At 36.3% G+C, this 27,981-nt stretch overlaps 1 pseudogene; it reads right to left on the bottom strand.

The window, feature by feature from the left end:
• LOC120178338 overlaps positions 1-27,981 on the bottom strand; it is a 65,876-nt pseudogene that overhangs the window by 15,015 nt on the left and 22,880 nt on the right.

The following is a 27,981-nucleotide window of genomic DNA, read 5'->3' as shown; positions in this document are numbered from 1 at the left end:
CTAGATAGGAAGACAACTCTTCAAAAATGGCTGCTTTCTCATTCTCCGTGGCCGACCCATATACATTTATAAAACTGCAACTAAATTGATTCTCTCTATAAGCCCCAAGTATGGAAATAAACCTTTTATTTACAAAATGTTCTTTGACTTAAAAAATGCTATCACCCCAACAACATAGTAAACCTCCTGCCGATCCTTCAACTGAAGAGACCACGTAACCCTGAAGATTCTTTTCTCCGACTCTTCTTAAAATTGATTTTGGTAAAATGTCCACTTTGGTTTCTTGTAGAAAAAAAATTCTTCTTGGATACCAATCTCTGTATTGCACGTTGTTCCTTTTTTCTTCCCATGCCCCTTATATTCCAAGTGATGATGGATAATTTTGGCATGATGAAAAATATCTCAAAACCTACTAAAAAACATCAGGGCATCATCATTCCTTAGATATTCCCGACCCTTTCTCCAGGCTGGTTATTTTTTCCATAAAGGTTTTCTTCCCATATTTAAAAGAAATTCCCAACAAATTACTAATTTCCCATGTAGCCAATGCTTCCTCCAAGTACACTGAGAAGGAAGAAAAAGAAATTGTGGAATTACTGACCTGGTCTAACGCATCCCTTATCAATGTTCTTTTGTTTCTTCTATTATCTTTCCCATTGACTTTACCAGTTCGAGAACCTGCCAATGGACTTCCTTCATAAGGACTGGTTTGAGGTCGATGCTCTATTAGAACCTGAGAATTAATATCACCGTTTTCAGCTATGTCAATTCCTTCCCCCAATTCTGCCAAAGGGTTGTTCTGACCCCTGCTAAATTTTTTCTACCTTCTCCCCTTGTTCAAAATGACCCACCGCTTGAACAAATTCTCCTCATGTCTCCGATTGGAGCCATATCATCCTATCTCTAGATCTGTTATACACTATGTTAATGAATCCTCTCTCCTTCCTCCCATATGGGGCGCTCTTTATGGATAATCAACCTAAAGAAGGGTAAGATGATCTCCACAAAAAAATATCCCTTGAACATATCTCTTGGTTACCCTCAAGTATTCATTCTTTTATCTGCCAACTGCAGCTAATCCTTCTTCTGCAATGATTCTTCTCCCACGTAAAACTCTTTCAGAGTCGTCTTGTTTCAAATTTATTTGAGACAAGGACCGATCATCACGTTGTTTACCAAACCCATACATCGCTATGTTTACTACAGGCCCAGAAGGTTTAATTCTCAAAATAGGGGAACTGGGCTCATAATTTTCCTCAGATTTGACTTGAACATTAAGATCCGGATTCACAACATTCCTAATACCGAGACCCTAATAATCCCCGATGATATTTCACCCAATAACAAGGAGATCTGACACCCCATCATTAAAATCATATTATCTCTACTTTGCATAAATAATTATTGTCCCCCACCGTCTCCTTCAATTCTAGATGTTCCTCCTTGTTCAATCCACGTGTCCACCCTTAAACGTGCTTCCTCAATTGACTGTTCAATTCCAGTCTCTGCAATTTTGTTCGACCGCTTTCATCTTCCTCTGACGATGCATCCTCATTGAACCAGTCATTTGAGACTCTCTCTGATGCCTTTCTTAGCAAATCACTCAACTTTTTGAACACCGAACCCATCTTAATTCTCATCTTAAAGGATTTACCAAATGATCTTACAGTAATCATATTCGGAACGTCAAAAGGGCTCGCCACCCTTACCAACAATTTCGCCACCGACATATCCTCCCTATTCTTTATCGACTCTTGAATGTATATCATCGTCCCCCACCTCCCAACAAGCCTCTCTAGGAACGATTCGTACCAGCACAGAAGAGGAATTTCATATAATTTGATCAAACAATACATCATTGGGACTCCATCTTCATTCAGAAAGGGAACCAACCAGTAAAACCAGAAAAATAACTCCTCTTTCTTATTCGTCCATACCTCCGATAGCTCTTTAACCGACTTGAAAGTGATGATATAAGAGTTTTATACATAACCCCAACTAGCGATCATTACTTCAAATCCCTCACTGGCCAAAGCCTTATGCACCAAGTCCAACTCAAAAGATGATTTGACGATCCCTATTAGAGAACGTTTCATCCAACTCGATTCTTCTGAAGGGATACACATCTTCCAAACTTTCCTCATCCCTGTTGTAATTTTTATAATGCCTTCCATATTCTCCCTAGTTTCATATTTGCCCCACGACCTTCTATCTGAGATCAATTCTTCTTTGTAAGATTTGTCATCCCTTGTGCTTTTCGGAGACTCAACTCTCTCTCTGAACCTCATTTTTTCATCTTTATTCGACTTCTTAGCACTCGCATGGGCTTTTACTGCACCCACTACCCTTGTTCGAGAGTTCTGATATTTTGCAGCCCCCACTAAGACTTTCATCCCATCAATCCACATTCCATTAACATTCTCAATAGCCTTCCTTAGACCAACCACATTAGCAAACTGAACAAAAAAATTGAGGTTTTGTATTTTGGTTTGTTCGTTACACTTGAATGAAGACCCTTACGACTGGACCCTGGTAATGGAAAAGTTCCCTTAATGCTCACCTTGAAACTGTTTTACTCATATTATCCACAAACACTGTCCATTCCTCACTGGAGGAAGAATTACCTTTCGAATCCTCTCTCGCTCCACCTCTACCTTTCTCACTCATGTTTTTAAAGTAACTGAGTTCTGATACAAATTAAGGTTTCTATTAACAACAAAATCAAAGTAATATAACAACCTGTTACATTCATCTATGATTCTTTAATATCAGTACAAAAGAAAGTAGCAAAAGCATAGTTCAAACAGTGCTCGAGTATACTTAAAACTCTTACCAGCTTGCAACCTACTGTAAGCCTTTAAAAAGAAACATAGCGATAACCAAGAGACAAGGCAAAATCAAATCCAACCTGTTTCACTTGCTGTGACTGCAATGGGTCTTGTTGTGAGGAAGATTGCCTTATTGGTGGCATGTTCATCTGTTGAAATTAAGCAAAAAAAGAGGAAATTAAGCAAAAAGATTATTGACCATTCTCAATCAAATTTATAACAATTATGACTTATTTAGAACTACTGAACTAATCCTACAGAAATAATTAGCCATAAATTTAACAAGGAAAAAAGTATAAAATATGCAACTAAGGAAAGGGTATGTAAACGAATAAAGTCTGCAATTTATATAGGTTATATAAAGAAGATGTTATGAAAACTGTCACAAGTCTATATGTAAAATTTTACTTATTTATTTTTCTGTTAAACAAGAAATTTAAAGATACATGCATATCTCATCCATTAACAAGATCGCAGGATACTATAACTTTCCTTGAAAGCACCTTCTGTACTTTCTTGTTGATTGAACATGAAAACTATAAGGGTATATTTGATAATAAGAAATAATACGACAATAATAACTTGTTCTGGAATGGAAACATTACTTTTGAAGAAGTTGATTGCATTGGAGAACCTATAGATCCATCATTGGCAGTTGGTTGGCCCTCTTTTGTATTTAAGGTGCTTCAAGATAATCATGAAAATCTTTGAGGATCCATATCTCCATACATAGGTGAATTACCCATATTTCCTTGTGTCTGGACTTGAGCTAAGACCTGTTGTTACTGCTGCTGCTATGGAAAAAGCTTCTGTATGAATGGCTTCTGCCCTTGAGCACCTAAAATTGGCCGAATTTGATCGATGCCCTGCAAAATAGCCAAGATCCAGCTAAGGAAAAAAATCCGGTTAAGCAAAATATATATTAAGTACATATGTCTAGTTTAAAGCTTACGGTTAAAGGCCAACCCTTCAATGGAAGGCTACCAACTCCAGGGTTCAAACCTTAAAAAAAGAAAACGCAAGCATGAAATTATAAGAATATTTAAAGGAACACCATGACTAAATAAACTATGTCCCGAAGGACCACTATGTCACCACATAGAACCCTCAACTCTTGGCATGCCAACTATACCCGTAGCTCTCATATCACATAACATGGGCATTATCATTTATGTCATTTCACATATTCATATAGGCACATATTTCACTTACACGTAGAATATTTTCATATGATTCACATTCAGATGTCACATAGGTCCATGTCATTAAACTTATTTCACTTTTCCATTTAAACTCATAAGTCATTTATATCATTTCACATAATTACCACACAAACATGTATTCATATAGATCATGTAGCACATACCATAACATATGACATCTATAACCATAATCATGTACTCATGCATACATATGAATCATACCAAGCACATACTTATCACAAGTCTTATTTCTATAAATACCATATATAATATAGTATGCACTCACCTGGGCCTCACTAGTCAAATCAATACTTATAATTCTTATCTCCCACTTGATCAATCTTATCCCGTTAACCCATCCGATTATTACTTTTGATCGATATCTCAGTTTCTGTGCCATATAAATCGACCAATTAATCACCATTCGATCACTCTCGAACTTGAAACCAACTTCTAATAATTCCTCAGATACAAAATAACAGGAATTTTATCAGAAACAGAGCTTAATTGTGAAAAAGAATTGAATCAGGTGGTTAATCAGTCAAAAAATGTCAGGATAGGTGTACCCGTAAAAAGTCAACGGGCGGTCAACAGTCAACGGTCAACGACTCTGCTTGGCTCAGTCCGGTTTGGCTTAGTCAGACCGGTTCAGTTGGTCTACCCGATCTACCCTGTTCAGACTGGTTCAACCCATTTTCCTATTGGCAGACGCCGCCCACTCTTAGTGGGTTACACGTGCGACGCGTGCGGTGTCTCCGATCATCGGTTCGGCGTGAAATTTTTTAGATTTGTATATCGACACCCTGAGAGTCTCGTGCAAGTGTTATTTTTCCAAGAAACATAATGGATTATAGAATTTTAAAACATACCAACTTATCCAACGGTGATCGGTGAGTGATGCCGATGGAGCAACAACGACGCGATGATTTCGGTCGAGTTTTGAGCACATGGTGAAGGTGAGTCCGATGGTGCAGGTGGTGTGATGATCGGGTGGCCGGATCGACCGGAATCGATGAAAATAATTGACGATCAAGTTAAAACCGATGAAACTTTTGGTTGAGTTTTATGGTGAACAACGCCAATTCACAACGAGATAAATGTCATGTTTTGTTCACCGTTCAATGGTGAGTCTATTGGTGGTGTCGGATCGATGAACGGTGGCCGGACGGTGGAGAATCGAGGCTACAAAGTGGGTCGATGGAAAGGAAAATTGGGGAAAACATTTGCGTAAGTTCTGGAGAAAAATAGATTGCACAGGGAAAGGGGTTTTATTTTTCAACATCTAAGAAAAATGGATAAATTCAGGACTGGATCTTTGAATTTCCTTCACTTTCTAAATATGTCTATAAGTTTCGGAAACTTATAATTTGACCCTTAAATTGAAGTGTTTAATTCATTTCTTATCAAATAATCATTATACCCTTTCATCCTTACTTCTTTGCTATTCAATTCTACACAAAATATTCCAATTAAGTCCCTGAAATTTAAAAAAAAATTCTTTTGAAATTGACCACAAAGTTTCTAAAACTTACTTTTTAGTCATGAGCTCGCTTTTTGGGATGTTGCAGATCTCCCATTTAAGAAAATTCGTCCTTGAATTTTCACTGTACAAAGAGATGGGAAACTGTCTACTCATATCTTATTTGCACTTCCCTATTATATTACAGATCCACTTCTTTCAAAGATCTCATAAGGTCCAATAAACCGAGGACTAAGCTTTCCTTTACGTCCAAACCTCAACACTTTCTTCCACGGCGACACTTTCAAGAACACTTTATATCCAACTTGAAATTCTATCTCTTTCCTCTTAAGATCAGCATATGATTTCTGTCTATCAACTGTCGCTTTGAGATTGTTCTGAATTACTAGAACTTTTTCTTCCATCTCCTGAATCAACTCAGGACCAAGAATTTCTTGGTCTTTAAGCTTGTACCAGTTCAAGGGTGTATGACACATTCTCCCATATAAAGCCTCAAAGGGAGCCATTTTGATACTTGACTGATAGTTATTATTGTAAGCAAATTTGGCAAGTGGCAAGTATTTTTCCCATGATCCTTTGAACTCTATTACATAGACTCTTAACATATCCTTCAGAATTTGGATAGTCCGCTCGGACTGTCCATCTGTCTAAGGATGAAATATTGTGCTAAAGTTCAATCGAGTTCCTAATGTTCTATGCAAAGTCTTCCAAAACCTCGATGTGAATCTAGGATCTCGATTAGAAACAATTGAAATATGTACACCATGCAATCGCATAATCTTTCTGATATACAGTTCAACATACTTATCTATGGAGAAATCAACTCATACCAGAATGGAATGAGCTGACTTAGTTAATCTATCCATGATCGCCCAAATAGAATCTATTTTTTTCGAAGTCAAAGGTAACCCCGTTACAAAATCCATCGTTATATTCTCTCATTTCCATTGAGAAATAGACATTGGTTGCAATAGTCCTAATGGGACCTGATGCTCAGCTTTGACTTGCTGGCAAGTCAAACATTTGGATACAAATTCCGTAATATTCCTTTTCATTCATTGCCACCAATATCGACTCTTGAGATCCATATATATCTTGTTTCCACCCGGGCGCATCATCAATGGACTACAGTGAGCTTCTATTAACTATCAGATATCTTAATTTTTTTAATCTTCATTTTTCTTCATCTTCTTTGATCCAATTTGTCCATACCAAATCTCAATATTTCAATTCAACTAACTTAATGGTGTTCAACATTTCTTTTACACAAAACTTCACTTAAAGCTATTTTGATACCTTTCTTTACTTGCTGACATACCACTCATTAAACAAACTCAATGATAACATTCATCCGGCTTTAAATCTTTAACTCTCATTTCTTGGTTGCAATTAATAAACTTATATTCAATCAACAAGGAATTACATCCATCCCTATCTTTTCACTCCTTTGATTCTATACCTACATTTAATCTTTATAAACCCATATAAATATAATGTCACTCACCATGGAAATAATAATGTTCTATCCATACGGTAATCTCAATCCCTGCCACTCAAGATCATGAGTCAGCCTATTTTTTTCATCAATCTCTAATGACTTACAACATAAACCAAACATTTATTCTTGTACCATCTTCATTCGAATTACAATACACACTTCTTTCCAAAATTTACTTATATCAATCTTGAAATTGATGTCAATATTCTTTTTATCATCTCAAAAGTAACATGCTTATCTTTAACAACTTGATCAGAGAGAATACAATCATTCAAATATATCTCAAGCTTCCTTCATACATATAAATTTATTTTTATCTCTTTTGACTATATTTACATGACTAAGAAACACAACCTTAAACAAATACATGTCACACTTGGTTAACTTAGCCGTACATTTTTTCTTCTAATCTTTTAAACTCTATTACACTCACCCCCTTGTATGACCCTTTTTTTAAAGCCTGAATAATCTTTTAAACTCACTATCTGTTTATGCATAAATATCAATGCTACAATTAATTTGAATTCCTGAGACCTTGTTTAAAGATTTCCACAACTTTGAGGTACCCTTAAATCTTTATAAGGTATAATTAAGACATATACTTCAAAAAATCAAACAATCTTTTCATATAACCTTACGTACTTATCCAAAAAATATTTACCTCATTATGATAAAGGTACTGACTTAATCAATTTCTTCATAAACATCCAAATTTAGTCTCTAAAGAATTCTGATACAAGATTCATAACAACTCTTTATCGTTTCCACTTAGAATTGAAAATTTCTTACTTCTATACCAAACTTATACTTTATACCTCATCATAACCCTTTTCATACTTGAGACTTTAAACTCTATCATTTAATTTCCTTAGCTTTTATTCCTCCCCAAATCCAAATCTCCTTGCAATCTAGATCATATATTTTTCTTCATACTTCATTACTCTTCTCATATCGATATGAGAAATATCATTATAACACTTATACTCATATCTTATTACTAATTTTTATCACATCTTCATAACCTTGATCGTCAACACTACTTGCACAAAACATTATTCTTTATTATTTCTTATACATGCATTATTTCCACTTGATTCATCAAGTATCAGGTTCAAATACTAACCTAATCCATTTCAAATACTTTTTCTACTTCAATTTACATAATTTCTAACAGAGCATTTATTCCAATTCACAAAGGTTATCTTTAACCTTGAAATTATTATCAATTAAACATTCTTAGCTCCTTATTTAATCTTCCAGTACCAGACCATACTAATTGAGTCTGTCTGACTCTTTTCAGATTTGGTTCTCTGGCAGAGAATGCAACTAATTCATACATGGTCTGAATTTGAAAATCAGAATCTCTACCTCTTTTTGATGGTGTTGAACTCTATAAATCACTAGTTTTCTAAATCATATGAGATTTTTGTTCTCCAAACCTTCCATTCTAAGCTCCCTCTAGAGCTTTAGCATAATTAACCACTTCTTGAAACAGTAACAAATTTAAAACCAGCAACACTCTTTTAATTTAGGGCACAAGCCCTTAGCAAATCAATCACATACATAATTTTTCAGTCAAAATTAACTCAGCAGCAAATTTACTTAGCTTATTAAACTTACATTCATATCCTTACGTGTAATTCCCTTGCTTCAAACTCCTATATTCTAGCTTCATTTGTATTATAATATGGTCATCGATGTACTTATTCTTGAACTATCTATAAACAATAACTACATCACTTGATCTTTTAACATTCTCATGGTGACATTCGTTCACCATATTCTAGCTTGCCCACATAGTAACGAAACTACTCAATCTAACTTCTCCACTTTAGATCAATGAAAACCTTCTATCATTATCTTCCTATCATTTAACCAAAGAACAGAAACTTCCTCAAATTTACCCTTAAATTCGGGTGCTCTTAACCCTTTTAACTCTTTTGATACATTCATTCTATGAGTTAAAGGAGCATAATATTGGAAACACATCAGAATATCATTCAACATTATGAAAAAATTCTCTAATCTTATACAAACACTCCTTGAGGTGTTCGTTCTTCACCCTGTCTGGATAGGGCAGGTGAATTGCTATTACCTTCAGGTATATCGCCTTCCGCTTCACTTTGGAAGCTCTCATGATCAAGATCTAATATGACATAACAATTTAACACTATTAACAAGATAACACACTCCTTACGCTATCAGATCAGAAATGTAACACCCCCAACCCGTACTCATACTCGACCCAAATACGAGTCTGAGGTGTCATATTGACTTTTCAAAATATTTACTTTTACAAAAAGAATGAAGAATTTCAAATTATTTCTAAACAATTAGTTTACAAAACATATCAGAGCATATAAAATTTCAATCTCTGAATTACATGCCAAATACATTCATAAAAACAAAATACATATCATATATCACACACATATCACTTCATAAGGAAATAAACATATTATCATATCAAGTTTATTTATATTATCTCTTTATTAGCCCATATACATATGTGAGAACTAAAGATATGTGAGTACATAGAGGTTGTGCACATATACTGTCACCACAGCTCATATAAATTCCCACTAGGGGCATGTAAAATTTGTCCCGAATAACCACATAGAACCCTTGACTCTTGGCATACCAAACTATATCCCTAGCTCTCATATCACATAACATGGGCATTATTATTTATATTATTTCACATATTCATATAGGCACGTATTTCACTTACACGTAGAACATTTTCATATGATTCACATGTCTCATGTCATATAGGTCCATGTCATTGAACTTATTTCACTTTTCCATTTAATCTCATAAGTCATTTATATCATTTTACATAATTACCACACAGACATGTATTCATATAGATCATGTAGCACATACCATAACATATGACATCTATAACCATATTCATGTAAACATACATACATATAAATCATACCAAGCACATACTTATATTCATAGATTTATATACTCTAATATGGGAAATAGACTTATCGCAAGTCTTATTTCCATAAATACGATATATAATATAGTATGCACTCACCTGGGTCTCACTAGTCAAATCAATACTTATAACTCTTATCTTTCACTTGATCAATCTTATCCCGTTGATCCGTCTGATTATTGTTTTCGATCGATATCTCAATTTTCGTGCCATATAGATCAACCATTTAATCACCATTCGATCACTCTCGAACTTGAAACCAACTTCTAATAATTCCTCAAATACATAACAACAGGAATTTCATCAGAAACAGAGTTTAATTGTGAAAACGGATCGAATCGAGTGATTAATCAGTGGAAAAACTTACCGGGTTTGAATTTGGCAAAACAAACACTAAAAACAAACTTAGTACGTCGAAAAATGTTAGGATATGTGTACCCGTAAAAAGTCAGCAGCCGGTCCATGGTCAACAGCGGTCAACGGTTAACACCGGTCAATGGTCGATCAACGATCAACGGCTCGGTTCGGCTTGGTCTTGTTCGACTTGGTCTGGTTCAACTTGGTCTGGTTTGGTCTAGTTCGACTCAGTCAGACCGATACAACTGGTTCAACCCATTTTCTGCTGGCAGACGACGCCCACTCTCAGAAGGTGGCATGTGCGGCGTCTCTGAACGTCGTTCGAAGTGAAATTTTCCAGATTTGTAGATCGATACCCCGTGAGTTTCGTGCAAGTGTTATTTTTTCCAAAAAACATAACGAAATGTAGAATTTTAAAACGTAACAACTTATCCTACGGTGATCGTCGAGTGATGCCGACGGAGCAACAACGATGGACAATTCGATCGGGTTTTGAGCGCATGGTGACGGTAGTTTGTGGTGCAGGTGTTGTGATGATCGGGTGGTCGGATCAACCAGAATCAACGAAAACAACTAGCGGTCGAGTTAAAATTGACGAAACTTCCGGTTGAGTTTTACGTGGAACGGTGCCGATTCACAACAAGATAAAGGTTGGGTTTTGTTCACCGTTCAATGGTGAGTTTATTGATGGTGTCGGATCGAGGAACGGTGGCCGGACAGTGGAGAATCGAGGCTACAAAAGTGGGTCGATGGAAAGGAAAATTGGGGAAAATATTTGCGTAAGTTATGGAGAAAACCAGATTACACGGGGAAAGAGGTTTTATTTTTCAAAATCTAAGAAAAATGGGTAAATTCAGGATTGGGTCCTTAAATTTCTTTCACTTTCTAAATATGTTTATAAGTTTTGGAAACTTATAATTTGACCCTTAAATTGAATTGTTTAATTCATTTCTTATCAAATAATCATTATACCCTTCCATCCTTACTTCTTTGCTTTTCAATCGTACATAAAATATTCCAATTAAGTCACTGAACTTTTCAAAAAACATTTCTTTCAAAATTGACCACAAAGTTTCAAAAACTTATATTTTAGTCATTAACCCTCTTTTTAGGATGTTACACTCCTCACTCACGAAATGATGATTAAAGATGAGGAAGATCAAGAGAAGAATGACGATGCAAAGAAGGAGATTGAGAAGAAGAATAACGTTGGTGTTGCTCTCAAATCCACCAAAGATGAGAGTGACTCTGATGATGACGAAGATGAAGAAATGACATTGTTGGCTAAATGACTCAGAAGATTAATGAAGTCCAATAGAGGAAGAAAAATCCAACGAAATGAAGGCTTCAAAAATGATTCCAAGGAGAATGACCCAATCATATTCTATGAGTGCAAAAAGCCTGGGCATATTAAATTTAATTGCCCATAATTGAAGAAAATGATCTTTCAAAGAAAAAACATCAAGCACACGTGGCTACTTTAAGCGATGATGAATCATCCGATGAAGAGGAACAAGAAGTAACAAATTTGTGCTTAATGGCCACTGAGGAGGATTCTCAGGTAACCTCTAACTCATCCATGTTAGAAGATTATTCTTTTGATGAGTTATTAGAGGCATATTATGAGTTGGCTTTGGAGTATGAGATCTTATTTTCAAAATACAAGAAAAGTATTTCAAAATTGAAAAATGAAAAAGATCTCTTATCCAAGATCAACAGTGAACTCAAAAGTAAGATTAAAGACATGCAAGTCAAAATAGAAGATTTTGAAAAGAAAAATTCTTATTTGTAAAACTTACTTTCAAGATTTAATAATGATCATCAAAAGAAAATTGATGATCTTAAATATTCTTTCGATAGAGTTGTATCAAAACGTTTTGAAAAAGGACAAAAATCTAATTCCAACTATGTTAGAAAGAATCTTAAATCTTACAATCATAGAGGTCCCTAAAGAACCTCAAATGATAAGATTATTAGGAGTATATGGGTTCTTAAAGTACTCATTGCTACTAAAGATAAAGATATCATAAGTAAATGGATACCTAAGGGGACTAAGTTTTTAGGGACTAATGAATATGAACCCAAAAGAATTTGGGTACCAAAAACCAAAATTTAATTTATGTTTGTAGGTAAAGGAGCATTGCTACAAGGAAAAAAATACAACTCAAATTCATGGTACTTTGATAGTGGATGCTCAAGACATATGACCGGAGATAAGAGCCGATTTTCAGAGCTTAACGACAAATATGGAGGAGTAGTAACCTTTGGTGACAACTCAAAAGGTCACATAGAAGTTATAGGTACTATTGGAAATATCTCTTCCATATAAATTGAAAATGTTTTATATGTTAATGGGTTAAAGCATAATCTTTTAGGTATTAGTCAATTGTGTGAAAAAGGATACAATGTCTTGTTTGAATCAAACGGTTGTAAAATTGTTGACATTGCATGTAATAGGATTATACTTATTGGTCATAGAATAGGGAACATATACATGGTGCATTTAGATACGATTAACATGACTAATTTATGCCTAGTAGCCAAAGATGAGCATGATAGTTGGTTATGACATATGAGACTAGGACATACTAGTATGAGTGTTTTGAAAAGACTTAATCAAGGCAATTTAGTAATAGGTTTGACAAAACTGAATTTTAATCATGATAAAATCTATGATGCATGTGCAAAAGGAAAACATAAAAGAGCTTCCTTTAAACCTATTAATGATGTATCAACTAGTAGAGTATTACAATTGACCCACATAGATCTTTTTGGGCCAATTGGAACTACTAGGTTGGGTGGAAAATAATATGCTTTGGTAGATGACTATTCTAGATTTACTTGGGTTCTTTTCTTAAGTACTAAAGATGAATCTTTAGAAAATTTTATCACTTTTTCAAAAGTAATCCAAAATAAAAAAGGTTACTCCATTTCAAGTGTTAGGAGTGATCATGAAACTGAATTTGAAAATCTTGGATTTACTAATTTTGTAATTCAATCGGAATTATCCATAATTTTCAGCACCTAGAACCCCTCAACAAAATTGAGTTGTTGAGAGGAAAAATAGAACTTTGGAGGAAATAGCTAGAACCATGCTTTGTGAAAATAATTTGCCAAACTATTTTTATGCGGAAGCCACAAATACCTCTTGTTATGTGATAAATAGAGTAATGATTAGGCATTTTTAAAGAAAACTCCATATGAAATTTTCAAAAATAAAAAGCCTAACATTAGTTATTTTCATCCTTTTGGATGCAAATGTTTTGTTTTAAACAACGGTAAAGGCAATCTTGGCAAATTCGATGCTAAAAGTGATTAAGGAATTTTTCTGGCTTATTCCTTAAATTCTAAAGCATATCGTGTGTTTAATAAAAGAACTTTGGTGGTAGAAGAGTCTATCCATGTTATTTTCGATGATAATCCCCTTCTGATGAAGGATTCTTGTGTTGATGATGATGTAGGTATATTGAATGCAAATGTGTGGGAGAATCATCATCAAAGGAAGAAGTGAAGGATAAGGAAACTCAAGATGCCTTCGAGAATCTAACCATTGAAGAAATGAAAGTCACATACCCAAGGGAGTACAACTATGTCAAGGATGGTGAGATTTTAGGTGATTCATCAAAAGGGGTAACTACTAGATATTCTCTTAGAAATATTTGTAATATTGCTGCATTTATCTCATGCATAGAGCCTAAGAATGTTAAAGAAGCATTAAATGATGAAAATTGGATTATAGCTATGCAAGAAGAGTTAAATCAATTTGAGAGAAGTAAAGTATGTGCATTAGTTAAAAGGCCTAGTAATAAATCTACTATAGGTACTAAATGAGTGTTTAGGAATAAGCTAGATAAAAGTGGTAACATAGTGAGAAACAAGGCTATACTTGTTGCTCAAGGGTATACTCAAGAAGAAGGAATATATTTTAATGAAACATATGCTCCCGTAACTAGGATTGAAGAAATTAGAATGTTGTTGGCATTTGCATGTTTTAATGGATTTAAATTATACCAAATGGATGTTAAAAGAGCATTTCTAAATGGTTTTATTAAAGAAGAAGTGTATGTGGAACAACCTCCTGGTTTTGAGGATTCAAAATTTCCCAATCATGTTTTTAAATTGACAAAAGCTTTATATGGTTTAAAACAAGATCCTAGAGCTTGGTATGAAAGATTGCCAACTTTTTTGAAAAAGGTTTTTCAAAAGGGAAGGTTGACACTACATTGTTTTTAAAATGAAAAGGTAAAGATTTATTAGTAGCACAAATTTATGTTGATGATATAATTTTTGGTTCTACTAATGATGCTCTTTGCCAAGAATTTTCTAAGCTAATGCAAGGTGAATTTGGGATGAGCATGATAGGGGAGCTTTCATTTTTCTTGGGGCTCCAAATCAAGCAAAGGAAATATGACATCTTCATCAATCAAGCAAAGTACGTCAAGGATATGCTCAAGAAGTTTGGATTGGAAAATGTCAAACCCTAAGCCACTCCTACAAGCACTGATCGGTTGTAAATGTATATGCTAAGGCAAGTAAATCTGTGCAAGTATACACAATTGATACAAGTAATATAGTAGTGAGTGAGTATCGTCTCCATAGGGATTGGATTGAAAAATTTATTTTCACCACAACTAGAACTAGTGTCACAAACTAATTCCTACTAGGTTGTCAACTTAAGAACTAATATTAATAAAACAAGAAGTAATATTGTGGTTGCAGAAAAGTTTGGTTGAGGCAAAATAAGTATGCAGAATGTTGGAATAAAATAAAACAAGACAAGTATTGATTTAAATATAATGCAAACAACCTCACATATTCAGACTTATCACAGAGCACTTATGCTAAACTTTTATATTGACAACAATTATTCTAAGTCTAGAATGAATTATTATGACTTGCTAAAGCTGCCCGACAGGATTACTAGGTATTCTTAGACGGTTGCTATGGCAATACTCCTCAGCGTTAACTACAAACCTTGGTTTGTCAAATTGTTGTTGTAGCAATACATATCAGCGTAAACTATAGGCGTTTTCTATCCTACTCTAGTGTCTATCCCTTTTAGTCGATTGTAACTCACTCCTTATCTCTAAGGTAAACGAGTTAGAACTTCACCATCCCGGATTCATTCCATTGCTCACGTGGATCTATCATAATTCTCTCAAATATAAGAATCACTATCTAAACAAAATGTTATCTCTCGATGCTCTTATATTGCCAAGACATGTTTTACCAAAACCCCAGGCGATCTCTCGATGCTCTTACAGTGGCAAGGCAAAATATTTAAACTATGAACAAAACAATCATAAACAAAAAGATAATTCATCATTTATAAAACATAAATTAATTGTTTAGGCAAAACAAAGTTTAACACCAAGTAAGACAATCATGGTGCTATAAAAAATCATCCAAGATTCAACGTTTAATACAACCCCAAATAGATAAAGAGTTTAAGAACAAAGGAAGAACGACTCCCAAAACCAGGGGCTCTATTGTGACAATTCTGATCAGTATCGTGCCTGCCTTGGTGATAGCCTCTCTCGAGACCTGATCACCGCTCTGCTACAGTCTGGCTATAGAGAACACCAAGGAAGGTTGGTTGCTAAACGGTGAGAAAGCACTGCAATTGCTCGCTCACACCTTGAGTAAAGCTATTCTCTCTTCTTCCTTGCCTCTCTCTTTAGCGGTTACGACTGGTTATTTATAAGAAAATATCTCCTATGGCTTTGCATGCTTTTGGAGTTTCCTTCAATAGTCGTTATTAAATGCCCCGACTTAAAAAGGAAAGGCGGCTTCCAGAATAATTAAGGTTTGCTTGCACGTGAAGTAGGTCATCTAGTTGGTGGTGGCATAGGCGGTTTCTCCACACCTGCTTCAGACTTCTTCAGATAAACCTTGCCTTAGTGAGATAAATCTGCTCCTCACGTTCTTATCTGTTTTATTGGATTTTGCAAATTTACGTTGTCACGACTGAAATGTTCTTCCTCTGTAAGTTTCCTGCACAAAAATAATCCAAACAACCCTTTCTCCTCAACAGCATCAGTCAGACCAAATAAATCTTGCCTAAGCAAAACTTATCCACCACAAGCTAACATAACCTATATATAACTAAATGCAACTAAAATGTTGTGCATACTTTGTTTAGACAAGCAATAACTTAAGTGAAAAGACTGGAAATTGAGTCATTTTACGGATTTATCACCCCCCAAACTTGAGCTATTGATTATCCTCAAGCAATATATAATAACTAGAAAAAAATCAAAATTATCATGGCCAAGCATTGTTAAGAAAAATCATATGGTTTGAGATTTCAGCCCTCAGAAAAAATAATTGGCCTCAACATGTTTGAAAGTCATATAAGTTAAGTCCCTTCCCTAGTCAAGATTCTTTGCTATTGTGTGTGCGTGATTGTAACCAGTCTATGCATAAAGGTAATTAGAAAACTTAAAGTAAGCACTTCTGGTTTGTCAAGGCATCAAATTATTTGTCAGGCTTAGTTTATACTCCTAGTTATTTATCAACTTTTATTATTTTTTTCATAAGGGAGTCAGCTCATCACACCTACTATTCCATACTCTAGGTGAAAGGGAGCATACCTTCAACCTCCAAGCTAGTCAGACAGGGTCATCCTATGACTACTTTCATTCATTCATATGTCTTGGGTAGTCTTAATTTCTTATGGAGTTTTCTGTTTATGCCTTTGTACAGAGGAGTGTCTCTTTTTATTTTTCAAGTTTTTTAAACACTAGGGAGCTTTACTTTACCCTTAAAATATTTTTGAAGTCTCGGCAAATAGAAAGTTCTTTCCTAAAAATTTTGCAGATTACCTTAAGCAGGGACAACCTACAATCGTGTTTGTAAATTTCAAAAAATCATGCCTAGGGTTGGATTTCTTCCTTAGATAGCCTTATAATAATTCTGGCCTAGGCGATCAAATTATGCATTCATCATTGGCAATCCCTAATTCATTCCTAATAATAAACTTAACCTACTTATGTCATGACAACCAAAATTTTCAACCAATCATCATCAATTATTTTTTAAAAAAGTATGGCAAAATATGACACAATACCTCCCCCAGACTTAAGGAATGCATTATCCTCAATGCATGATAACTAAAACTACATGATGTTATATGCAGTTGCGAAATAGAAAAAAAACTAGAACGAAAACTTATTGTGGTGGGGTGGCTTGACTGGACGCCCTCGTTCGACATTGTTTTGGAGGAGAATGACTATCGGATCCCGAGTCTACTGCTGCTATCATCGAGGGCGACGACTGAAGTATACAACCTTCTGTTCTCTTGTAGCACTTCTTGCTAGTTGAGGCTTGTGCTAGAGTTAGTTGCTCGACAGTAGGAGTCGATTGTGCTGGAACTGGTGCTGGGCTGGGAGCTGCTGCTGGGACTGGCATTGTTTGATGGACAAGGGACTGCATGGGATCGTGCTCGGTTTGCTTTGGTGCTGGAGTGAAATCTTCATTTGAGAAGAAGTTGGGTGGGGTAGCTTCACTGCTTGCGGAGGTTGAGAAAGATGAGGAGCTGAGGAACTCTTCTGTGTCGCCTTGGCCCTCCTCTGGTACGAGTGAGACATGGACTGCCAGTGGTGGCACATCAGTGGGTACTCCTGAGGGAACCTCTGGAGGGACATTTGATGTCGAGGCATAAAATGTGCTACCGCGAGCAGTGTATTTGCGGATGACGCTGGGGAAGGGCGGCATATTGGCGTTTGTGTTCGGGAGCAACTCTTTGAAGAAGGCGTTGAGCTGTGTGTCCCTTGCCTTGACATACTCAAAATAGATCTCCATATGATCCTCTAGGTTCCTGATCTTTTCACGTATTTCTCTCGTGTGTGTAACCACAGTGGCCATTCTAGTCGCGGTGACTGATTTTGCTCCCCGCTCCAAACCTTCATGCGGGGCGTTGTCATCAAAACTCATCGGCTCGGGTACCTTCTTCTTGGTGATACCCTCATTGGATTTAATAAAATCCTCAAAGGGCTCCTCGGGGACCTTCTTTTTCTTGTACAGTGTGTTAATCAAGTTGGAAAATAATAGATTACCTCGGTTCCTCTTGGCACACTCATGGATTTGCTCAAAGATGAGTTCGCCAACATTAATCTTCCTCCCATTTATTATTAAGTGCAAGAGCATCAGTCTTTTCACAAGCACCGTTGTGTTGTGAGACGTGGGCATACGCTTGCCCTTGAGAAAGTGGTTCCACAGTTTCACGATCGGTTTGAGGGCTCGTCGATCGACTCTCTTCCTCGTTGGGGCATTCCCTTCGAACTTGGCCCACCTAAAGTATAAATCTTCTAGCAATCCGATGTACATTTCCTGGTCTGTCTCAGCCACGAATCTCTTATACTGCTATTCTACTTTACCCAGCTTGAAGTATCTGTTGAGTGCTGAAGGGGAAAATTGAAGGAGCTTCCCTCGTACGTACACCGTGTGGTTGGATGGGTCCTCGAGGTGGGCGTATAACTCTCTTACCATTACCGGTGCTACAAATTTGGGAGGGCTAGCAAACTTCTCCCAGTTGTGTTTCTTTATCACGTCTAACACCTCTGGTCCAAACGGCTCCTCATCCTCACCTGGAAAGACGAATCCATCTTCCAAATATACTTGTCGTTTCTGGAGGATTTTGAAACGTGCTTCTTCTTCGGCTGTTTGGAAACGTTTAAAACTCTGTGTTGAGGCTGGGGATTTCCTTGATCTTACCATTGTACTTGGTTGGTGTAGTGAAATCAGTGGTGGCGATGGGGAGCATTTCGTTGAGAGAAAGAAAACTTTTCTTGTTTGGTAGAGAGAGAGTGAGTCGCGATGAAGAAGAAGAAGTTAGGCAGTTTTTTTCTTTGGAAATTAATGGGTGGTTTCAGGGTAGTTTTGTCCTTATACGTAGGGAATTATTTTTTGCATTCAATGAGAAATATATGATTGGACATAAAGTGGGGGGAAAATATCTTTCCCTCTTTATTCTGCCGCCAAAACCATGCACCCTAGGGTTTCCTTTCTTTTCATGCTTGCTCCAACTCCTCCATGCTGCCACATGTGCTTTGTATGCCTACAATAAATAAATAAAATAAAACGGATAATGAAAACAGAAAATAACTTAATTTATTTATGTATAAAATTCAAATTTTCTCTTCCTAGGCAACAAATTTTGTTTAAGTAAGTAAAGCAAACTCTTGGGAATCATGTGCTAACGATATCGGTTTGTCGCGCATGATTGGGGCTCCTTTGTACTCCTTGAGTCTTTCTCCGTTCACCTTGAAGATGGAGCCATCGTTTTGGTTCTGGATTTCAATTGTTCCATTGTCATGGACTTGGTGTATGATGAATGGTCCTGGCCATCGTGATTTTAAGTTGCCTGGAAATAACTTAAGATGTAAATTGTAGAGCAGTACATGTTGTCCAGAATAACCTCAGCAATATTTTTCTATCATGCCATCGTTTTGTTTTCTCATTGTATTGGGGGGCATTCTCATAAGCGTGTGCTCTGAATTCATCCATCTCGTTTAGTTCCAAGAGTCTTGTTTCTCCAGCAAGTTGAGCATCCATGTTTAACTTTTTGATGGCCCAATAGGCTCTGTGTTCCAGTTCAACAGGCAGATGACATTCTTTTCCATAGACTAGTTTGAACGGTGGCATTCCAAATGGTGTCTTGAATGTTGTGCGATAAGCCCATAGTGCTTCATCTGGCTTTGACGACCAGTCTTTTCAAGGATCTGTTTAATTTCCCAATTAGACACTTCGGCTTGTCTATTCCTTTGAGGGTGATATGCCATAGCGATCCTATGTTGTACTCCATATTGTTTTAGTACCTTGAAAATCAGTTTGTTGTCAAAATGTGTGCTTCATCGTTGATGATAGCTCGTGGTGTTCCAAATCGGGTGAATATATTTTTGTGTAAAAATTTTAACACCGTTTTGGAATCATTTTTAGCTGTTGTGATGGTCTCAACCCATTTGGATACATAATCCACTGCCAAAGAATGTACAAATCTCCAAATGATGTGGGAAAGGGTTCTATGAAGTCTATTCCCCATACATCGAATAGTTCAATTTCCAGAATATTTTGCCATGGCATCTCATGTTGTTTCGATATGTTTCCTGTTTGATGGCATCTATCACATGACTTGTAGAATTTATTCGCATCTTTGAACAAGGTTGGCCAATAAAATCCAGACTGAAGTACTTTCGCTGATATTCCCATTCCACCAAAGTACCCTCAAAGTGCCCTCCATATGGTGACGAGTGACATTGGTGTAGAATATCTTTCTGTTCTTCTTCTGGAATGCATCTTCAGATTATTTGGTATCCGCATTGCTTGAATAGAAGCGGTTCATCCCAGTAATAATGTCACACATCATGTCGAAACTTCTTTCGGCCCTGGCTAGATAAATAAGGAGGAATAATACCACTAACAAGAAAGTTAACTATGTCAGCATACCACGGTGCAGCCGTGACAAATAGTATTTTCTCATCAGGGAAATCCTCTTTAATTTATGTTATGTCTGGACAATCAGGTTTTTTATCTAGCCTAGACAAATGGTCTTCCACTTGATTTTTTATTCCTTTTCTATCCTTGATCTCTAAATCAAACTCTTGTAGTAATAATATCCACTAAATTAGTCTAGGCTTTGCATATTTTTTATTAATCATATATTTAATGGCAGAGTGATCTGTATGCACAATTACCTTAGTGTCTATTTGATATGACCTAAACTTATCGAATGTAAATACTACTGCTAAGAGTTCTTTTTCAGTGGTGGTATAGTTTACTTGTGCATCATTAAGAGTACGGCTCGCATAATATATGACATAAAAGATTTTACTTTTTCTTTGCCCTAGCACTGCTCAAACTGCATAGTCACTAGTGTCACACATGATCTCAAAAGGTTCGTTCCAGTCTGGTGGGATAAATATTGGTGCTGCCGAAAGCTTTTTCTTCAAATCTGTTAAGGCATTCAAACAAGCGTTAGTAAATTCAAATGGATGATTTTGTTGAACCAAAAGGCACAAGGGTTAAGAGATTTGAGAAAAATCTTTTATGAATCGCATGTAGAAGCCTGTATGTCCAAGGAAACTACGTATACCTCGCACGTTGGTGGGTGAGGGAAGGTTTGTAATGACTTCCACCTTCGCTTTATCGACTTCGATGCCTCAACATGAAATTTTGTGACCCAATATTATTCCTTCGCCCACCATAAAATGGCATTTCTCCCAATTTAGCTCTAGGTTGGCTTCTTCACATCATTTCAGTACCTTGGATAGATTACAGAGACATTGGTCAAAATCATCACCCGAGACGGAGAAATCGTCCATAAATATTTTCATACATTCTTCCTCTATCTCTAAAAAGATTGCTATCATGCATCTTTGGAATATAGCTGGAGCGTTACACAGTACAAACGCATTTGTCTAAATGTATATGTACCATATGGGCATGTGAAAGTGGTTTTCTCTTGATCCTCTGGTGCTATGGCTATTTAGTTATACCCTGAGTATCCGTTAAGGAAGCAATAAAATGCTTTTCCCACTAACCTATCAAGCATTTGGTCGATAAAAGGGAGGGGAAAATGGTCTTTCTTTATGGCTTTATTGAGCTTCCTGTAATCCATGCATATGCGCTAGCCCGTGACTGTTCTCGTGGTGAGGAGTTCGTCATGTTCTCTTTTAATCATGATCACACCACCCTTCTTTGGTACAAACTGCACCAGGCTGACCCATGAACTATCCGATATAGGATAAATTACTCCTGTATCCAACTATTTTATAATTTCCTTCATGACTACCTTCTTTATGATTGGGTTGAGCCTTCTTTGGGGTTCTACCGAAGTATTATGGCTATCTTCTAGATTGATTTTGTGCATGCATATAGTCGGACTGATTCCCTTCAAGTCTGCCATTGTCCATCCGAGAGCTTTTTTGTGTTGTGACAAAACATTCAACAAGCTATTATCCTGTTCGGAGGTTAGGTTGGCATAAATTATTACAAGTAATGTTTCATCGTCTCCTACATATGCATATTTCAAATTTGATGGCAAAGTTTTATGTTCCAGTCTCGGTGTATGTTGTAAGGATGACTCTTGAGACTTAACTCCATCATAATCTAAGGGTTCGAATTTCATACCTGATTTATTATGAAGAAGCATCGGTTGATCCTTTGTATTTCCTCTGTATCTTGTATTGGTGTCATTTTCGGGGTACTCATTGTTTAGATTTCTGTTGTCAGGGCCATATTTTTCAGAATCGTCTTCTGAACATATTTTGCCTGGGCCACAAATGTCTTGACCGTGCATCTCGGTTGAAGTGTCATGGTACAAAACATTGTATTCATTGAGTCTTAGAGATTCATCTCGTCCAAGGATTGCATTTTCTTCTACCATGTTAATGTATTGCATTCCTCTGAATCGTCCACATATTTCATGGATTTGAATATATTGATGGTGACGCTTTGCTCTCCTACTCGCATTGTGAACTCTCTCTTTTCACAATCTATTAGGATTCTTCCCTTAGCTAAGAAGGGTCGTCCCAGAATGATTGGTTCATTTTAATTGGCTTCGTAATCCAAGATGAGAAAATCCACTGGAAATACGAATTTATCCACCTTTACTATGACGTCTTCTATTTTGCCCTCGAGCCGTACATAAGATCGATCGGCCAGTTGTAGGATGACTGAGGTTGGACAAGTGTGGTGCCCTTCTAGTTTCATAAATATGGACTTTGGTATCAAGCTTACACTTTATCCCAAATCAAAAAGAGCTTGTCCTATGAAGTCATTACCAATTGAGCATGGTATTATAAAGCTGCCAGGGTCTTTTTGTTTTGGTGGGAGTTTGCTTACTGCCGAACAGATTTTTATCGCCGTGGCAACACGTTCTACCTTCCGTTTCTTCGTAACAATGTCTTTAGGAAACTTGGCATAGGAAGGCATTTGTTTGATGGCTTCAAGTAAAGGCACATTGATACACAACTGATCCAAAACATCAAAAAATTTCTTGAACTGGATGTCCTCATCATGCTTCTTCAACCGTTGAGGGAACGGTGGTGGAGGTCTCACATTGTCTGCTGTCGATGCTGAAGAATCGTTGGCCTTGGCAATTAATTTCTCATTGTTTAAGCGATGTTTTTCTGAGCCTTCAGTTATTTTCTTCTCTTTAGGTGCTTCCTCTAGTTCAATTTTTAGCTCGATCCTCTGATTGTGTTATGTCATGGCGAAAACTGTTTGGGTATTCTTCCCCAAACTTATCATCTTGGTTGACCTGTTTTCCACTCCTTAGTGTAAGTACATTGTATTTCTCCTTCCCATGATGTTTAGTGATATCTGTATCACTAGGGAGATTTCCTTGTGGGTGAGAATGTAATGTCGTAGCAATTTATCCCACTTGATTCTCCAATGCTCTTAGAGATGAACTATGGCTTTGTAAAAGTGTTGCTTGGCTTTATAACAAATTTCCTTGATTTTTAATTGTTGTAGAATGTTCGTGCATCAAGGTCTTTGTGGAAGCCATGAAATCTTTTATCGAGGCCATAAATTCCTGCAATGATAACTCCAAGGAGTTAGTATTGTAATTAGTATTAGAGGAAGAAGCTATACCTTTATTGTTTTGCCAGGGCTGATGATGATGTTGATTCTGAAAATGTTGATGGTCAAAATTATTTTGCCGTGGCCTATAATTTGCTGCTTGATTGTTGTTGTTTCCTTGATTACTAAATGAAAATTTGGGTGTTGTCTCCAACTAGGATTGTACGTGTTTGAATAGGGGTTATTATTGCTCTGATTATAGTTGCCCACGAAATTGGTTGAATCATGGTTTTCTGGACATTCACTCTTATGATGGTTTACATGACAAAATACGCATGCGTTATTGGTCATCTTGACTTCTCTTACCTCATTAGGACATTGCAAAATTTTCAACATATTGGTTATGGCATAAAGTTGAACGGCTACCGAATCTTTACAATCTAATTCATATACTCAAGATGTTTTTCTGTTGGTTCCCAATCTTGAATTTGGAAATTGATAATCATTATTTGCTATCCTGTCGAGGATGTCAAAAGCTTCCTCGGGTGATTTGTCCAGTAAGGTGCCATTTGATGAGGCATCTAGCATCATTCGAGTTGGTGCATTGACTCCGTTGTAAAATATCACCACTTGCTTCCAATCGTGAAACCCATGGTTGACACATTTGCGAAGTAGACTTTTGTACCTACCCCAATATTCGTACATTGATTCATCAAATCCTTGGTGAAAACTCGCAATGTCATTGCAAAGTTGTGTATTCATATTGGGTGGATTATATCGAAGTAGGAAACTCTTGCATAAATCTGCCTATGACTCCATTGAGCCGGAAGGAACTCCGCTGAGCCAGGCTCTTGCTCTATTGCGTAGGGAGTAAGGGAAAAGTTTTAGTTTAAGCACATCTTCATGTACTCCTTGTTGTCGAAACGAATCACATACTTCAAGGAAAGCACGAACATGCTGCCTAGCATCCTTATTGGGTGAACCACTAAATTATCCAATAGAGTTTAGCATGTTAAACATCACCGGTTTAAGTTCAAAATGGGTGGCTTGTATTTCAGGTGCCACTATGCCTGGATTGAGGTCATTGAGAATCGGGTTCAAATGATCTCGTATCGCTATTGGCCTTGCAACTTGAAGATTGATGGTTGCATCAGGTCCTAGATCTCCCATGTTGTCTTCAATTTGGAGTTGGTTTAATTGTTCTCTGGTTCTTTGGGCACACAACCTTTATCTGAATGATTGCTCAACTTCAGGGTCGAATGGTTCCAAAGGCTTACCAACAGATCTCAAGGTCATGCAATAATAAAAACCTACAAAAGAAAATAATAAATTACGTTAGACTAAATAAATATAAGGTGACACAAAAAAAACTTGTTACGGCTAAAAGTTTTGTCAGTTACCAATTCCCGTCAACGGCACCAAAAACTTGATCGCTTGTAAATGTATATGCTAAGGAAGGAAAATATGTGCAAGTATACACAATCGATGCAAGTAATATAGTAGTGAGTGAGTATCATCTCCACAGGGATTGGATTAGAAATTTATTTTCACCACAACTAGAACTAGTGTCACAAACTAATTCCTACTAGGTTGTCAACTTAAGAACTAATATTAATAAAACAAGAAGTAATATAATGGTTGCAGAAAAGTTTGGTCGAGGAAACATAAGTATGCAGAATGTTGGAATAAAATAAAACAAGACAAGTATTGATTTAAATATTGTAGATGCTCGATTTCATCCGGGGACTGCTTCGAAGGCTTCGTATCCAGTATACGATACAAATTTGGACCAATGGAAGCCTAAATCAACCCAAAATGGTAGTGATTAATTCCAGTCCAGTTCACGTAATCCTCCAAGACGTGAACAGTTACATGAAGTTTTAAAAAACAGAAAAATGTAGATGCCATTTTAGAGGGAATTGATGAAAAACTGAAAGAGTTAGTTTTTTATGGGGAATCAACTACTGAAAACTAGGAGGGGCGAAAAAAAAAGGAGGGAATTTTTTTCAACAACGGAGATCAACCATTATAAAAAAGAGCATTGTAAACAGGGGTTCGGGATTATTGTAAAAGGAGGGGCATTTTCCTTTCATGAATGAAAGAAACAGAAAGCATTGAAGAATAATTCCATTTTAAATTCTTTCTCAACAAAAACCTCATAGATCAACAAAATAGAGTAAACTTAACAATCAAACAGAAACAAACAGTAAAAATCATCCTCAGTCATTCGACATCACAATTGAAGAGGGAGGAATTCGATCATTGCTACCTGAGTTCGAGGCCTCCGTTGCGTGAGATTTGTCACCGGTTTCGTCTGGCTTTAAGGGAGCATCCAACCACCTAAAGGTAATACTTTTAATGTTCAGCCGAGGGTTTTGTTAAGTGTCAAGGGTTGTATCTTCGGGGCTAGGTTGGGATATAGGGCTAGATGGTGTCCTGTTGGCTATTTAGGTAAATCTTACACGGATTTAGACCCTCGTCGGAGCTTTTAGGTGGTGGTCGTTCGTTTTGGTTGAGGGCTAGAGAAGGAGAAGACATGGTGGCTTGGGTTCTTCGAGGTTGTCGCGTAGTTTGTTTTGAGTTGGGGTTTTCACTTGTATTTCTTTAGGAACCTTAGCTCCTCGTTGGAACGGCTATAGGGCGGAGGCCACGGTGGCCTTGTGTGGTCGCCGGTTTGAAGAAGTAGAGGGCAAAGGAGAAGAGAGATATGCGGCTGATAGAGATGAAGTAAGCTAGGTTTAGTTTTCACATGAAATTACATATATATTAGCGAATTAAAATGGCGTCGTTTAGGGGATTTAGGGTTTCCTGTTTCTGCGTGGTTTATTCTTAATATGGGCTATCTAGATTTTCAATTTCATGTAGTTTTGTCCTTAAATCGATGTTTTCATATTTCTAATTTTGTCCTTGTATTTCACTCGTATTTAATTTCAGTCCTAAATGGTAATGTATTTAGTTTCTGCTTGTTTATACATTTGACTTGTACTTTTACGCATGCTATATTTTAGTCCTCAGGCTGTTTTCTTTTGGGTTTCTGTTCGTGTCCTCTAGGTTTATGTATTTCTTTTTTCGTCCTAGATTATGTTGTCTTTGATTCTATTTTGTTTTTACATTTAAGCTGTAATTTTGTGAATTTGTATTTTAGTCCTGGAGCAAAGTTATTTTGGGTTTTGTATGAATTCCCGTATTTAACCTTTAGTTTTATTTCTTGTGTATTTTAGTCTTTTGAGCATGACTTGTTGTTGTTTTATAATTTCATTTTTTATTACTCGTTTTTTATATATAGGTTCGTTCTGGCCTTAGATGTTCATAGTTTCCTTTTTTAATAGTAATGCCTATGTTTTTAAATAGTTGATTTTAGGCCATAATATTTTTCTTCATTTCATGTTAGTAACCTCTAATTTTTGTTATGTTTATTTTAGCCATTACATTGCTTTCTTTAGTTTGTATGTGATTTATCTTGGTTGTATTTTGGTGTGTTAAGCACGATTGTGGCATGTTATTAAATTAATTGGTCTAGGAAGTGTTTATCTAAGCATGTTTGATCATACACATATAGTTAGATGCCATTAATTTTTACATGACATACATTTTTTGCATAATTTGCATGATAGTCTCATTTGCATAACTCGACATATTACATAATTGGAATAAGGGTAATATGCTTTTAATTTAAAATTGTTTTAAGTGGGCTGTCATAACTGATTTTAAGTCCGCTTTTAATGATTTTAAATTAAAAGTGTATCCCGAAAGTGAAACAAAAAAATTTATTCGTCACCTAAAATTTGGGAACGAAAGAAAAGGAAATGTTCGTTTATTTAAATTTATCGAGAAAAGGTTGTCATAGCTTTTAAGATCTGGTCTCGATATTTGTAAATAATCGAACATTCTTTATCTTTCTAAAACGACTAGGTAATTTTAATTTAATTTATTTGAGTGCTTTTGAATATTATTAAATTCACATCTTTGTTTTATGGGATCAAAAATCAAATTAAGTTCGAATTTATAAAGTTCATTGCAAAGACTTTAATTAATCGATGAGGTACCGATTTAGGGCGTTGTGGGGGTGCTAATCCTTCCCTGCACGTAACCGACTCCCGAACTCGGATTTTGGTAACGCATACCTTAATTTGTTGTTTTAA

Source organism: Hibiscus syriacus, unplaced genomic scaffold, assembly GCF_006381635.1.
Source record: "Hibiscus syriacus cultivar Baekdansim isolate YM2019G1 unplaced genomic scaffold, ASM638163v2 tig00112347_pilon, whole genome shotgun sequence".
NCBI classification, from domain to species: domain Eukaryota; kingdom Viridiplantae; phylum Streptophyta; class Magnoliopsida; order Malvales; family Malvaceae; genus Hibiscus; species Hibiscus syriacus.
The sequence above is the reverse complement of the archived record's forward strand: the minus strand, read 5'-3'. Positions and strand labels throughout refer to the sequence as shown.